Genomic DNA, 14,053 nt, shown 5'->3' with positions numbered 1-14,053 from the left:
TATAATGCTGAGTACAGTGTTTTGTCAGTCATTACTGGTTATGTTCTACAGTTACTATTTTCACTTTGTGATGGTTCTGACAGGGGCCCAATTGGCCCTGTCCTGTTTATATAATCCCCTGTAAATATTGCCTAGTGCCAGTTGGCACAGTGTATATTGTGTGATTACTATTCTAATGTGTTTTGGATAACACAAAGGCAATTTTTCTATATATATATGTGTGGAGTTCCTTTTGTGGTGTGCCTAGTATGTTGCTGTTGTGAGTGTGTTGCGTAAACGCTTTACACATTGCCTCTGGGATAAGCCTGACTGCTCATGCCAAGCTACCAAGGGGGTGAGCAGGCGTTATCTTCAGTGTGCAACTCCCTTGCCCTGACTAGAGTGGTGGTTTTTGCCTGGCTTAGGCGCAAGCCCTGGTCAACCAGAAATCCCATTTCTAACAAGGAGCTACCTGGTCAGCCTGGAAGTGGGGATGGTGTAATCCAAGGAGATTTAAAGAGCCCTCAGTAAAGGGTCTATGGCGTCAACCCAGCAGCGATGATTACACAGAAGTCGCTCGCCTGCCAGTAACAGCTGAACCACAGAGCGCCCGGTGCTGATGTGCGCAGGAGTAAAAGTCAGACAATCCAGATGTATCGCACAGGTATTGGCGGACATCCTATCTGAGAAAGATGCACGTGCATTAACTTGTTGTGATGGACCCAGGAGGATTACTTTTTGTAACGTGGAAACATGTTTGTATGTTGGTGCCTCAGACCAGGGTCTGTGACGCCAGGTCACGTGCTTCTTAATCCACGATGGAAGGAGAGGGGTGAATCAATTTGAATAGATTGTTTTTAACTATTATACCTATTGTCTTTTTTTGTTTGTAAGCAATGTGTTTTCCAGTATGGTTAAGCTAAAATAAAGTATTTATTAAACTCATTGAATTGCAGATCTTGAAGGCCACTAACCAATTGGGGCTGATCCCGAAGACTACACAATGTGTGTGTATTTGTAATCAGTGCTGGAGACTACACAATGTGTGTGTATTTGTAATCAGTGCTGGAGACTACACAATGTGTGTGTATTTGTAATCAGTGTTGGAGACTACACAATGTGTGTGTATTTGTAATCAGTGCTGGAGACTACACAATGTGTGTGTGTATTTGTAATCAGTGTTGGAGACTACACAATGTGTGCATTTGTAAACAGTGTTGGAGACTACACAATGTGTGAGTATTTGTAATCAGTGCTAGAGACTACACAATGTGTGTGTTTGTAACAGTCCAGGAGTCTACACAATGTGTGTGTATTTGTAATCAGTGCTAGAGACTACACAATGTGTGTGTTTGTATCAGTCCTGGAGTCTACACAATGTGTGTGTATTTGTAATCAGTGCTGGAGACTACACCGTTTGTGTGCATTTGTATCAGTCTTGGAGTCTACACAATGTGTGTGCATTTGTAATTAGTGCTGAAAACTATACAATGTTTGTGTATTTGTAATCAGTGCTGGATACTACCCAATATGTGTGTATTTGAGATCAGTGCTGGAGACCACACAATCTGCATGTATTTGTAATCAGTGTTGGAGTCTACACAATGTGTGTGTATTTGTAATCAGTGCTGAAGTCTTCACAATGTGTGTGTATTTGTAGTCAGAGCTGGAGACTACACAATGTGTGTGTATTTGTAGTCAGAGCTGGAGACTACACAATGTGTGTGTATTTGTAATTAGTGCCGGAGACTACACAATGTGTGTGTATTTGTAGTCAGAGCTGGAGACTACACAATGTGTGTGTATTTGCAATCAGTGCTGGAGACTACACAATGTGTGTGTATTTGTAGTCAGTGCTGGAGACTACACAGTGTGTGTGTATTTGTAATCAGTGCTGGAGACTACACAATGTGTGTGTATTTGTAGTCAGAGCTGGAGACTACACAATGTGTGTGTATTTGTAGTCAGAGCTGGAGACTACACAATGTGTGTGTATTTGTAATTAGTGCCGGAGACTACACAATGTGTGTGTATTTGTAGTCAGAGCTGGAGACTACACAATGTGTGTGTATTTGTAGTCAGTGCTGGAGACTACACAGTGTGTGTGTATTTGTAATCAGTGCTGAAGTCTTCACAATGTGTGTGTATTTGTAATCAGTGCTGGAGACTACACAATGAGTGTGTATTTGTAATCAGTCCTGCCCTCAGGAATCCCTGCTCCCGGGGTGGAGGGAGCGGCACATTCAGATCATGAAGGAAATTCCAGTTAACCAGTTACAAGTGGTTTCTTCTGGTTTCATTTGTTGGCGTGAGTGGATTTGACATTTGATGAACTGCAGTGGAGACGATCAATGTGATTCCTGTTGTGCAGCGGGACTTGTTAATTGTGTCTATTGGAATGTTACTAGAACCATAAAATGTTGCCTATATATTAAGATCAACGTCCTAGTGTCCATATGATGGACCAGGATCTAGTGGAAACCAGTTGCAGCTGGTCAAATGGGACTTACATGGAATGAAGTAGGGCCCATGTATGACGTGAGACCAGTGCATGCGCATCATATGTAGATACCTTTATTACACGTCCCTCCATCACTCTTCGCCCTGCAGCTGTAACATGCTCCATTTCCTTACCTCTATGTGTCTTTTCTGTGCCTGTCTCTCTCACACTCTCTTAACTCACTCCTGGTGCCTGATTCTCTCATTCTGCCACACTCTGTTAACTCACTCCCAGTGCCTGAGTCTCTCGCTCTTTCACACTCTCTTAACTCACTCCCGGCGCCTAAGTCTCTCAGTGTCTCACACTGTCTTAACTCACTGCTGATGTCTGTGTATCTCACACTCTCTTAACTCACTCCCAGGTCCTGTGTCTCTCACACTCTCTAGCCTCACTCCCAGTGCATGTGTCTCTTACACTCTGTTAACTCACTCCCAGTGCCTGAGTCTCTCATTCTCTCACATTATCTCAAATCACTTCTGGTGCCTGTGTCTCTCACTCTCTTAACTCACTCCCCGTGACTGATTCTCCCAGTCTCTCTCACACTCTCTTAACTCACTCCCAGTGCCTGAGTCTCACTTTCTCTTAACTGACTTCTGGTGTCTGAGTCTCTCACTCTCTGAACTCACTCCCAGTGACTGAGTGTCCCTGAGGTCCCTCTCTTGTGCTCACTTGTGCTTTAGGATTCTGTGTTCAGTCTGGATATTTCGTGCCTGTGTTTTGAGTAAATATTGGTGTCTGCCTGTGGCAGTGCCTGCAGCGTGTGCAGTGCTTGTGAGTGATGGATGGAAGCAGCTGTCCTGCTGTCTGACTCTAAAGGGACAGGGGCTTGATGTCAGTCTGTCCTTCAAGCAGCGGAATGTATAAGCAGATTGGAAATGAAATGTTTCTGAGGCGTGGCGCTGCTATTTTTGGAGTCCTACAGTGAAGAATAATAGAAGAATCCGCTGTTGTGAGTGACTTTTCGAAAAAGCAAAGCATTGTTTCCGCCCGGTCTCGAACCGGGGACCTTTCGCGTGTTAGGCGAACGTGATAACCACTACACTACGGAAACCTGCATGTCTACTGTTCGTATGGCTAACACCTAGATAAGTCCTTCTGCACGAGTGCAGTTCCGTTGAAGGTACTGCATTGAATATTGCACTGACAGGGGGTCTCTCACTGACTGCATACCACTGAGCGCTGCACAGATAGGAGATCCCCCAATGAATACACAGAACTGAGTTCTGCACAGATAGGAGGTCTCTCACTGAATGCAGAGAAATGAAGGATGCACGTGGCACGCCCATTGTGTGTGTGACTGAACATCACTGAAGGCTGCACGGGTAAGTGATCTCTGTTCATATCTAATTGGCCTCTCACTGAACACTCAGCAGTGACTGCGCAGATAAAAATCATCTCATCACAATAGGCAACTTAGCGAGTGCAGATCACTTAATGCTGCACAGATGAGGTACAGGGCAAGTGTTCAGAGCCAAGAGCTCTCACTGAACGCCGATCACTTACCGCTGCGCAGCGCAGCTCAGGTGTGTTCAGAGCTAAGTGCTCTCACTGAACGCCGATCACTTAACCATGCACAGCTCAGGTGTGTTCAGAGCTAAGAGCTCTCACTGAACGCCGGTCACTGTACCCTGCACAGCTCAGGTGTGTTCAGAGCTAAGAGCTCTCACTGAACGCCGGTCACTGTACCCTGCACAGCTCAGGTGTGTTCAGAGCCAAGAGGTCTCACTGAACGCCGATCACTGAACCGTGCACAGCTCAGGTGTGTTCAGAGCCAAGAGCTCTCACTGAACGCCGGTCACTGTACCCTGCACAGCTCAGGTGTGTTCAGAGCCAAGAGCTCTCACTGAACGCCGATCACTGAACCCTGCGCAGCTCAGGTGTGTTCAGAGCTAAGTGCTCTCACTGAACGCCGATCACTTAACCATGCACAGCTCAGGTGTGTTCAGAGCCAAGAGCTCTCACTGAACGCCGATCACTGAACCCTGCGCAGCTCAGGTGTGTTCAGAGCTAAGAGCTCTCACTGAACGCCGGTCACTTACCGCTGCGCAGCTCAGGTGTGTTCAGAGCTAAGAGCTCTCACTGAACGCCGATCACTGTACCCTGCAGAGCTCAGGTGTGTTCAGAGCCAAGAGCTCTCACTGAACGCCGATCACTTACCGCTGCGCAGCGCAGCTCAGGTGTGTTCAGAGCCAAGAGCTCTCACTGAACGCCGATCACTTACCGCTGCGCAGCGCAGCTCAGGTGTGTTCAGAGCTAAGAGCTCTCACTGGATGCCGATCACTGTACCCTGCACAGCTCAGGTGCTCCTCAGCACTCGTGCCAGACCGGCTCTTGCACACTGCGGCTTTCCCTAACTTGTCCATCGGCTCTTTACAGCCAGTCGCAGGTGTGTTTTTCCTCGGGATCTTGGTGGCAGCCTCCCCTCTCGCACGGGTGAGCTGCCGTACTCCCGATGGGGAAAACATGATTTTATTGCAATGCAATGTAATTGTGTAAAGTCTGCACCAGGAGGTGATATGAAGGTCGAATCGGGGCACAAACCCACAATAAAAAAACGGACCCCGCTGGAGGGATGGGGCCTTCCCTGATGACAGGGGTGTGCTGGGGTGGTAGAGCCCTGCCAGGGGGGTTGGAGCCTGGCCAGGTGAGGGGTCTGCTAGGGTAATGTGGGAGGAGGCTGGGGGAGCTGCTCGGGTAATTGGAGGCCTTGTGCGGTGATGAGGTGAGGGGGGTGCTGGAGTGATTGGGGCCTGGTCGGGTGATGGGGCCTGCTAGGGTAATGTGGCGAGGAGAGGAGGCGGGGGAACTACTGGGGTGATAGGAGCCAGCTGGGTTGAATGAGTCCTCCTGAAGTGATGAGGGGGCTGCTGGGGTGAACGGGGGCTCCTGGAATGTTGGGGGCGGCTGGGGTGAATGCGGACTACTGGGGTGAATGGGGGCTCCTGGCTTGATGGGGGCCGGCTGGGGTGAATGTGGCCTGCTGGGGTGATGGGGGCTGGCTAGGGTGGAAGCGGCCTGCTGGGGTGATGGGGGCCGGCTTGGGTGAATGAGGTCTGCTGGGGTGATTAGTCGGCCGGCTGGAGTGAATGAATCCTGCTGGGGTGATGGGGACCGGCTGGGGTGAATGAGGCCTCCTGAGGGGATGAGGGGGCTGCTGGGGTGAATGCGGCCTGCTGGGGTGATGGGGGGCTCCTGGGTTGATGTCTGTCCTTAGGGACCACTAGGGGGTGGGGGGGTGATGGGATTGCCGTAGGATTGCTGCAGACGGAGCATCCCTCAGTCTCTTGAACATTGACTGAAACAGACGGAAGTTTCCTTCAATTATTGTATGCGCTTCGTGTGGCAATAGTAACTGAAAAGTGAGCAAATGCAACCTTTCATCTTTGCAGCGCTCACACTGGAGCCCATGTTTCCGCTCCTTCGACCTTTCCCTGGAGCCTCAACGCTGGTTTCGTTTTGTTATTAGCGTGTCTTTGTTTCTGTCCTTGTTCTCATCACTGTGTCTTTGTTTCTGTCCTTGTTCTCATCACTGCGCACTAGTTGTCGTACTATTCGGTGGTACTTTTCCGTAAAATCATCGGTAGGGTGGAGGCAAACAGAACTAACACCTCAATGCAGGATTCACAACATAAGTCCAGGAATCACACAGTCCTTCGTTGCAATCTCAGAGGCAGACACAGGGAGGTTGTGCACGCTCCCTGGTGGTCTAGTGGTTAGGATTCGCCGCTCTCACCGCCGCGGCCCGGGTTCGATTCCCGGTCAGGGAAGTTCATATTTTGATGAATGTTTTCTTGTGGCTCATCATGGTGCCTTTTATGTTTTTAAACAGAATTTTAATGCATCAACTTACATGAATCATTTTTTCCATTGGCGCATTGATAAATGTTGGTGCGAATTTGAAACATCTTAATCACATTAATCTTTTGACTTCCGTTGATCCTCTCACCCCCACCCCGATCACTAATGGAAGCTGCAGACCCCTACTTAAACAATTTCTAAGATGTGAAGAAAAAAAAATGCCCTAACTACAGAAACAGGTATTGATCAAATATATATGCATATTTATTTTTTTTAACCCATGAGCCTAAACTGAAATTCTAATGGGAAGGTTGGAGTTTTTCAACGGGTGCTTTTATTTTTAAAAGATAAAGTGATAAACCAGCCTCTCTCACAGGTTGTCGTGTCCCCCCAGGAAAGACAAAGGACACAGGTAGGGGTGATCTTGTTTCTTTATCGATTTCGGTGCACGAGCTCCTTGTATCTATGTCCACCCTCGTTCTCTCTCGTCCCCTTTCTGCCCCTCCCCCCACCCTTGACCGGATGTGGTGTCCGGTTGCCCTCGGGTCCCCAAGTGTCCAGCTGCAGGGTCCTAGTGCCCGGTCCCCAGGTCACTACATCTCCCTCTTGTGTCGCAGAGATGACGAGAAAGTGACACTATACAGATGTGTAGGTAGGTGATGAATGCAAGTCTGTCGTGGCATAGTTCAGTGTCTTTCCCAGAACTACATTTCTTCTATTAGTCTCTTTGGGCGTCGGCATGTTCTTCTTGTGCCAGCCTCCGTCTGTTGCTCTTCCTCTAGTCCCTCTCTGTTTCTTGTTTCTTCCTTGTGGTGCGCCTGCTTTCCTTTTTCTGCTGTCTCTGTGTCATCTTCTTCTTTTCCTTCCTCCTGTAATCCTTTGAAGTGGGAGCTGTTTCTTGTTATCCTCTGATGCTCTGACTCCGCTGTGATCATTGGGCCCTTTACTCTTGTTACTGTTAGCGGGTCTTTGGAGAACATGCTGTCTGATTTTCTTTGCTGCCATTGACGTACAACCACCGTGTCTCCTTCCTGTATGTTTGACGGGATGGCGTGTCGCTTTGCGTCTGCATATTTTTTCTTTCGCCTCTCTGTCCCTATGTGCAATGCTGCTGTGATCAGGTGTCGCTGTCGCTTCTATTTGCGGTAGCCTCGTCCGACTCGTTCTCCCCAGTACTAGCTCTGCTGGGCACCTTCCTGTGGAGTTGTGCGGTGTGTTTCTGTAATCCCGTAGTACTTGGCACAGCGCTTGACTAAGTGATATCAGAGCTAGTTTTGCCCTTTCAACTGCCTTTTTGATGGTCCCCATGAACCTCTCCACTATTCCTTTTGCTTGAGGCCATAGCGGTGTTATTTTCCTGTGGTTTATCCCTAGATAGGCCATGAACCTGCGGAACTCTTCTCTGGAAAATGGAGGGCCATTGTCTGTTTTTAGTGTTTCTGGTGATCCCCATGCTGCAAAGATGTCATCCAATATCGGTAGTATTGCTGTTGCTGATGTCGATGAGACCTGTCGTATTATCGGGAACCGTGAGTATTCGTCAATGATCACAAGCAGGTAGTTGCCTGTGTCTAGAGGTCCAAAGAAATCAGCCGCTAATGTTGTCCATACCGCCCTTGGAAGATCCGACATTTGCAGTGGCTCATGTTTAGCCGGTGGTCCTATCACTTGACAGAGGTGGCATGTCGCTATGGTTTCTTCTACCATGCGATCCAGGCCAGGGAACCACACTTTCTCTCTTAGTAGTTTCTTGGTGGCTACCACGCCTCGGTGTGACTCATGGGCCACGTTGACCAGTTGCCTCCGAAGTGAGCTTGGTATTACAATTCTCGTCCCTCTCATCATAATCCCCGTGCCTGTTTCAGACAGTTTTTCATTGATCTTCTTGAGAGCCAGCACTTCTTCTTTGCATACTCCTGCTTCCCAGGTGTAGTTGTTGTTGATGTTCCTCCATCTCTGCTTTCTCGTGATGTCCATAGCTGTTTGCAGCGTGGCATCGCCCTTGTTCTCTTTTGCCAGCTCTAGTAGTGTTATCGGCGCTGGGGTGTTTTGTTTCAGTACGAAGTTGAGGTACTCTTCGGCCATTGATGTCGTCTCATGGACCAGCGGCAACGGGTGTCTCAACATGTAATCTGCCGGATTGTGTTCTTTCCCTTGCTTATGCACAATCGTGAAATCATAGTCCATCAGTCTTATGCCCCAGCATTCAATCCGGGGTGGCATTTTCGCTGATGGGCTGCCGTAGATCGTCACTAGCGCCTGATGATCAGTTATTATTGTAAATGATTTTCCATAAATAAACATGTGGGAGTGTTCACATGCCCATACCACTGCTAGGCTCTCCTTCTCCGGTTGTGAGTATGCTTTTTCAACGTCTGTTAAGCTTTTGCTTGCATACGCAACAATTTTCCTCTGTGAGTCTCTCCCTGGCAAATGCTGCGCTAGAATTGCTCCTAGTCCTACTGGGCTGGCATCGACAGTCAGTTCAGTGCATAGTAGTGGCTCAAAGTAGGCCAGGCGTTCCACCGACATTACTGCTTTTCATATTTCTTCGAATGCCTTGTGACATTCCTGGGACCAGATGAACTTCTGCCCTTGTTTAGTCAGCTCTCTTAGTGGTGTGCTCACTGTGGCGAAATCCTGTATGTACCGTGCGCAATAGCTAGCGAGGCCCAGGAATGATCTTATTTCCGCAACATCTGTCGGAGGAGTTGCGTTCTTCAGTGTTTCAACCTTGCTGGGATCTGGCCTCATCCCTTGTTTGGAGAAAATGTGCCCGAAGAACACTAGTTCCCCTCTCCCCAGCTCACATTTCTCTCCATTCAATGTTAGGCCAGCTTGCTCCAGTTGTGTGCACACTTGACGCAACGCTGCGTCATGCTCTTTGTCTGTTTTTCCAAATACCAAGATGTCATCACTGTAATTGAGGCTGTTTAGCACTGGCCTTATCACTTGCCGTATTGCTTCCTGGAAGATCTCCACTGCCGATGAGATTCTTGAAGCTTAGCCTCTTATATCTGAACAGACCCAGATGCGTGGAGAATGTTGTGATGTACCTGGACTGGTGATCTAGTTCTAGCTGATGGTATCCTTTGCACAAGTCCAGCTTCGAGAACCGGCATGCTCCAGTGAGGCAGCTTATCATGTCATTTAGGTGTGGCCCCGGTTGACGTTCCCTTGCGATTGCTGTATTTGAGATCCTCATGTCCACGCAGATGCGGATCTTTGAGGTATTTTTCTTGGGAACTGCCACGATCGGAGACACCCATGGCATTGGTCCTTCCGCTGGTTCGATTATGTCTTGCGCCAGTAGACTTGTTATTTCATCTTCAACTTGTGGTTGGAGATGTATTGGTACTCGTCTATGATGCTGAGCTACTGGTTTGATCGCTTCATTGATGTGCAATGTTATTTGTTTCCCTTTCACCTTGCCAAGACATTTTAGTATGGCTGGGTACTCTTGTAGGATGTTTTTTATTTCCGACATGTGGTATGTCATTGCTAGTAGCCCCATCACCTGTGCCGTCACATTGCTGAGTAGGCACGGTGCTGGGATGTCTCCTTTGAGCACAAGTATTTCCTCTTGGTAGAATCTGTCTTTGTATGTCAATATTTCCGTGAATTTTCCCATGTTTTCTACTGGCCTTTTGGAACCCCAAGTGAACACATCCACTGTTGACGGTGATAATTGTGGTTTCACTCTCATTTTCTGGTACTCTGACATGCACATGATGTTGCATGTTGCTCCGCTGTGAAGTACAAACTTAGCTTGGTGGCTTCCTACGCCGATGTTCACCGTTGCTGTCTTCTTTATTTGTTTTTTCTCCACAAGATGAATGTGTTCTGTCTCTTTCCCTTCTCTTGGTGCATCTGACATGAGATATAGTCTTGCTTCCGACACCGGAGCTTCTGTTTCTTCTGCTTCTTCGGAGGAGCTGCGATTTCCTGTTTCCATGTGCCGTGCGTACCTGTTACTTGTCATCCTTGGTCTCATTGTTCTGCCTCTTTCACTCCTGAATTGTCTTGTCATGCACGTGCTTGAGAAATTATTGTCCCTGTTGCACTTCCTGCACTTTTGACCCATGGCAGGGCAGGCACCGACGTGTGGAAATTCGAGGCCGCACCGGTAGCATGTTTGTTCGCCCTTCTTTGGTAGAGTCTGCACCTGGAATTCTTTCTTTTTGAAATTCCCAGTGACGCGATGTGCTACCGCTACTTTCTTCTCTTTTCCTAGCTCCATCTGCTTGGCGTGCTCTGTGGCCCTTGCTTCCGTGCGAGCCATGGTCAATATTTTTTCCAGCGTCATTGGTTCCTTCAAGATACGTGCTCTGAACTCCACCGATTGACAGCCTTCGATGATGCGCAGTCTTATTGCTTGCTCAATGTCAAATTTGTCAAACTCGCAGTATGTGACCAATTTTCTTAATCTCGTTGAAAAGTCACCTAGACTCTCTTCTCCTTGTTGGCACGCGGCGTTGAATGTGTATCTCTTGAAATCAACATTTCGTTGAGGGTCAAACTTCTGAGTGAGACACTTTATCACTCCTTTGTAGTCCGCCGTTTGATCAGCGGGGAATGTTAACAATAGATCCTCTATTTCATCCCCTGCAAGATTCAGAAGCAGGTGCAGCTGCTTGCTATCCGGGACATCCGTGGCGCTCATGTAGCGCTCAAATTTCCTGATCCATCTCCCCCACCGGATGGCCGCTTGTGGCTCCGATAGGCTGAACGGTAGAGGCCTGCGGAATATGGCTTGCGTGCTCGTCTTCTCCTCATTGTCGCTCATTTTCCTTCTCCCTTGTTATTTATTTATTTATTTATTTGTATTTATTTATTTGTTTCCTTTATTTGTCCTTTTGTTTCTGCCGTATGCTGCTTTGTTTCACTGTTTTTTTTTCCTTCTTTTGTGTCTTTTTCCTCTCTTTTTCACTTTTTCTATTGATTCCAATGGCTGCCTGACCTCAAAATGGCCGCTGCACTGTTCTTCGCTCTGATTCGGTCGTTTCGCCTGACTTTACCGCATTACTTTTTCCGTGGCCAGGCTGGGCTCCCGCGCCGCTTTCCGCTTCACTGCTTCCTCAGACCAGGGTGGGCTCCTGCCTTTTCTGATCGGCGCGATGATTGTCGATCGTCACGATTCTTCTTTAGTCGTCCGGCTGACCAGGGTGGGCTCCTGGTTCGTCACGCCGGCTTCTGGTCGGGAGGACGACGATATTGCTTCCTGTGGATCCCACCTTCAATTGCCAGTTGTCGTGTCCCCCCAGGAAAGACATAGGACACAGGTAGGGGTGATCTTGTTTCTTTATTGATTTCGGTGCACGAGCTCCTTGTATCTATGTCCACCCTTGATCCCTCTCGTCCCCTTTCTGCCCCTCCCCACACCGTTGACCGGATGTGGTGTCCGGTTGCCCTCGGGTCCCCAAGTGTCCAGCTGCAGGGTCCTAGTGCCCTGTCCCCAGGTCACTACACATGTCTTTGTCTTTTAAGCTCTTAAGGAAGCCTCAGTACCTTCGCCAGAGTAGACATTGCTTCTGTGAGGCCAACAACCGTCCACACCACTCAGGCTCTACTGTGCCGCTCCAACTTAATTTTTAGGTCTCACCTGGCGTAGGCTGTGCAGACATGCGCAGTCTTACTGGTGAGATTTAATGATTTAGGGTAGCTTTCACTAGCGGGGTTTAAGCCCCGCCCCTCTTTTCCATTGGCTGGTGTCACCGTTTATGGTAAACAATGGCCGGCCATTTGAAAAGAGCTTCCAGTGACGTACACTTTTCTCTTTTAGAGCCGTCCCAGTTTGACTGGGTGCCCCGACTTACTGCTGGCATAAAAGGTTTGTTATCTTTATGGGGCCAAACACATGGCCCCATAAAGATAAGAAAGGCGAGCCAGTCCAATTGGGACGGCTCTAAAAAAGAAAAGTGTCTCTGGCTTCACTGGTGACTTTAACAACCGTGGGCACTATACCCCGACATTGTCACGTGAGAGCTTGTGTCTCACTCTTCGCCAACCAGCAGGAAGTGCGTGAATCTTCTGGGAGCGAGGGGCACTTATGGAGGGGAGCGAGTGTATCCCCCACGAGCACAAGAGTACCTCTGAGGCACGTGACAGTGAGTGCACGTGTGAGGGTGTGTGAGATCCGCAGAGCCGTGTTTTTTGTCTTGCAATTTTATATAGCTCAAACTCAACCCGGAGGTATCATGGCGCTATACACGAGCACCAGCTGTTGCAGACGGGCACATCCATGGTTTTGTTAGGTGTGGGGAGATTAGGTGATTTGCCCAGAATTACAAGAGGTTGAGCCGCAGAGCCTCGAACCTGGTAACCCAGCTTCGAAGTCATATGCTCTAACTGTTAGGCCACATCTTAATGAGTCCAGCCTGCAGGGACAGGGGCCCATGTACTTTCACTCCAGAATGTGTCACTCCTGGGCATGTCACTCTTAAGTTTGTCAGTCCTGTGTGTCTCTCCTGAGGTTATCACTCCTGGATGTATCACTAGTGGGTGTGTCATTACTGAGGGTGCCACTCCTGAGTGTGTCACTGGGGCGTGGGGTAGAGCAAACAACCCCATACTGGTCACCGTGTTCTATTTGTATGACGATGCTTGTTTAAACCCGAGATGCGCTTGGTGGGCGCTATACCCCGACTTTGTCACGTGAGAGCTTGTGTCTCACTCTTCGCCAAACAGCAGGAAGTGCGTGAATCTTCTGGGAGCGAGGGGCACTTATGGAGGGGGTAGTGTGCATCCCCCACGAGCACGAGAGCATCTCAGAGGCTCGTGACAGTGAGTGCACGTGTGAGGGCGTGTGAGATCTGCAGAGCTGTGTTTTTTGTCTTGTAGGTTTATATAGCTCGAACTCAACCCGGAGATATCAGGGCGCTTTACACGAGCACCAGCTGTTCCAGACGGGCACATCCATGTTTTGTTATGCGTGGGGAGATGAAGTGATTTGCCCAGAATCACAAGAGGTTGAGCCGCAGAGACTCGAACCTGGTTACCAAGCTTCGAGGTCGTACGCTTTAGCCATTAGGCCACATCTTATTGATGCGGCCGCGAGATGCAATATGTGGTGGGAGAGGGGGAGAAGCGGGAGTTGTGTGCGCGTGCGGCCAATGCTTGGAAAAACAAGCATTGAAAATGCAATAGGTCTCGTCTTTGATTAAGTTAAAGCCATTTGCTTTGCTAATGGTATTGTGTTACAAAGCAAATGGCTTTAACTTAATAAAAGGCGAGACCTATTGCTTTTTTAATACTTGTTAGCTTCTGATTTCAAATCCCTTTACAGTTGAAGAGTATTTACAATTTTCAGGTTTTCATTTTGTTTACTTATGTGTATATACTTTATGAATCTACTAATATTATTTAATTTTTGACACAGTCTCCGAACCACTGAGTGAGCGTTGCAGACCCACAAGGGGCAGGGCCACTGGAATTATGCAGCAGCGGAGGCTTACATTATGCGGCAAGGTTGAGTAAATTATGCTGGAAGAAAAGGCAAGTTATGTTGAATTATGAGGCACATTTTGTGATATTACTTCATTATTTTGTCATTTTAAGCTTTTTGACAATGTCTGAGCATTAGTTGTACCTCATTAGTAACAGATTGACACCCAAATATACCAATAAGGTACTGAAAGGCGACCAATTCACCGTTTCAAATGGCCTTACACTGCCTGGCCACACTTGTTGCTGCAGTTTTACCAACTTTTTAACCGTTTGAGCTAGAAACACATTTGTGTGCTAAAATCTGCAGATTATGCAGCAGATGATGGATTA

The 14,053-nt window shown here is 48.2% G+C and overlaps 1 long non-coding RNA gene and 1 other non-coding gene across 2 annotated transcripts in view; one reads left to right on the top strand and one right to left on the bottom strand.

The window, feature by feature from the left end:
* The window catches only part of LOC146847570 (uncharacterized), a 337,022-nt gene extending 323,299 nt beyond the window's left edge, over positions 1-13,723 (top strand). The window contains exon 4 of the long non-coding RNA XR_014980712.1: positions 13,656-13,723. This is a non-coding gene — a long non-coding RNA (uncharacterized LOC146847570). The remainder of the gene's footprint in view (positions 1-13,655) is intronic.
* Positions 3,458-3,530, bottom strand: TRNAV-AAC (transfer RNA valine (anticodon AAC)). Its single transcript has one exon. It is a non-coding gene; the product is annotated as a tRNA-Val (tRNA).
* Positions 13,724-14,053: the final 330 nt, after the last annotated feature.

Source organism: Triturus cristatus, chromosome 4_1, assembly GCF_964204655.1.
Source record: "Triturus cristatus chromosome 4_1, aTriCri1.1, whole genome shotgun sequence".
In the NCBI taxonomy this organism is placed as follows: domain Eukaryota; kingdom Metazoa; phylum Chordata; class Amphibia; order Caudata; family Salamandridae; genus Triturus; species Triturus cristatus.
The sequence above is the reverse complement of the archived record's forward strand: the minus strand, read 5'-3'. Positions and strand labels throughout refer to the sequence as shown.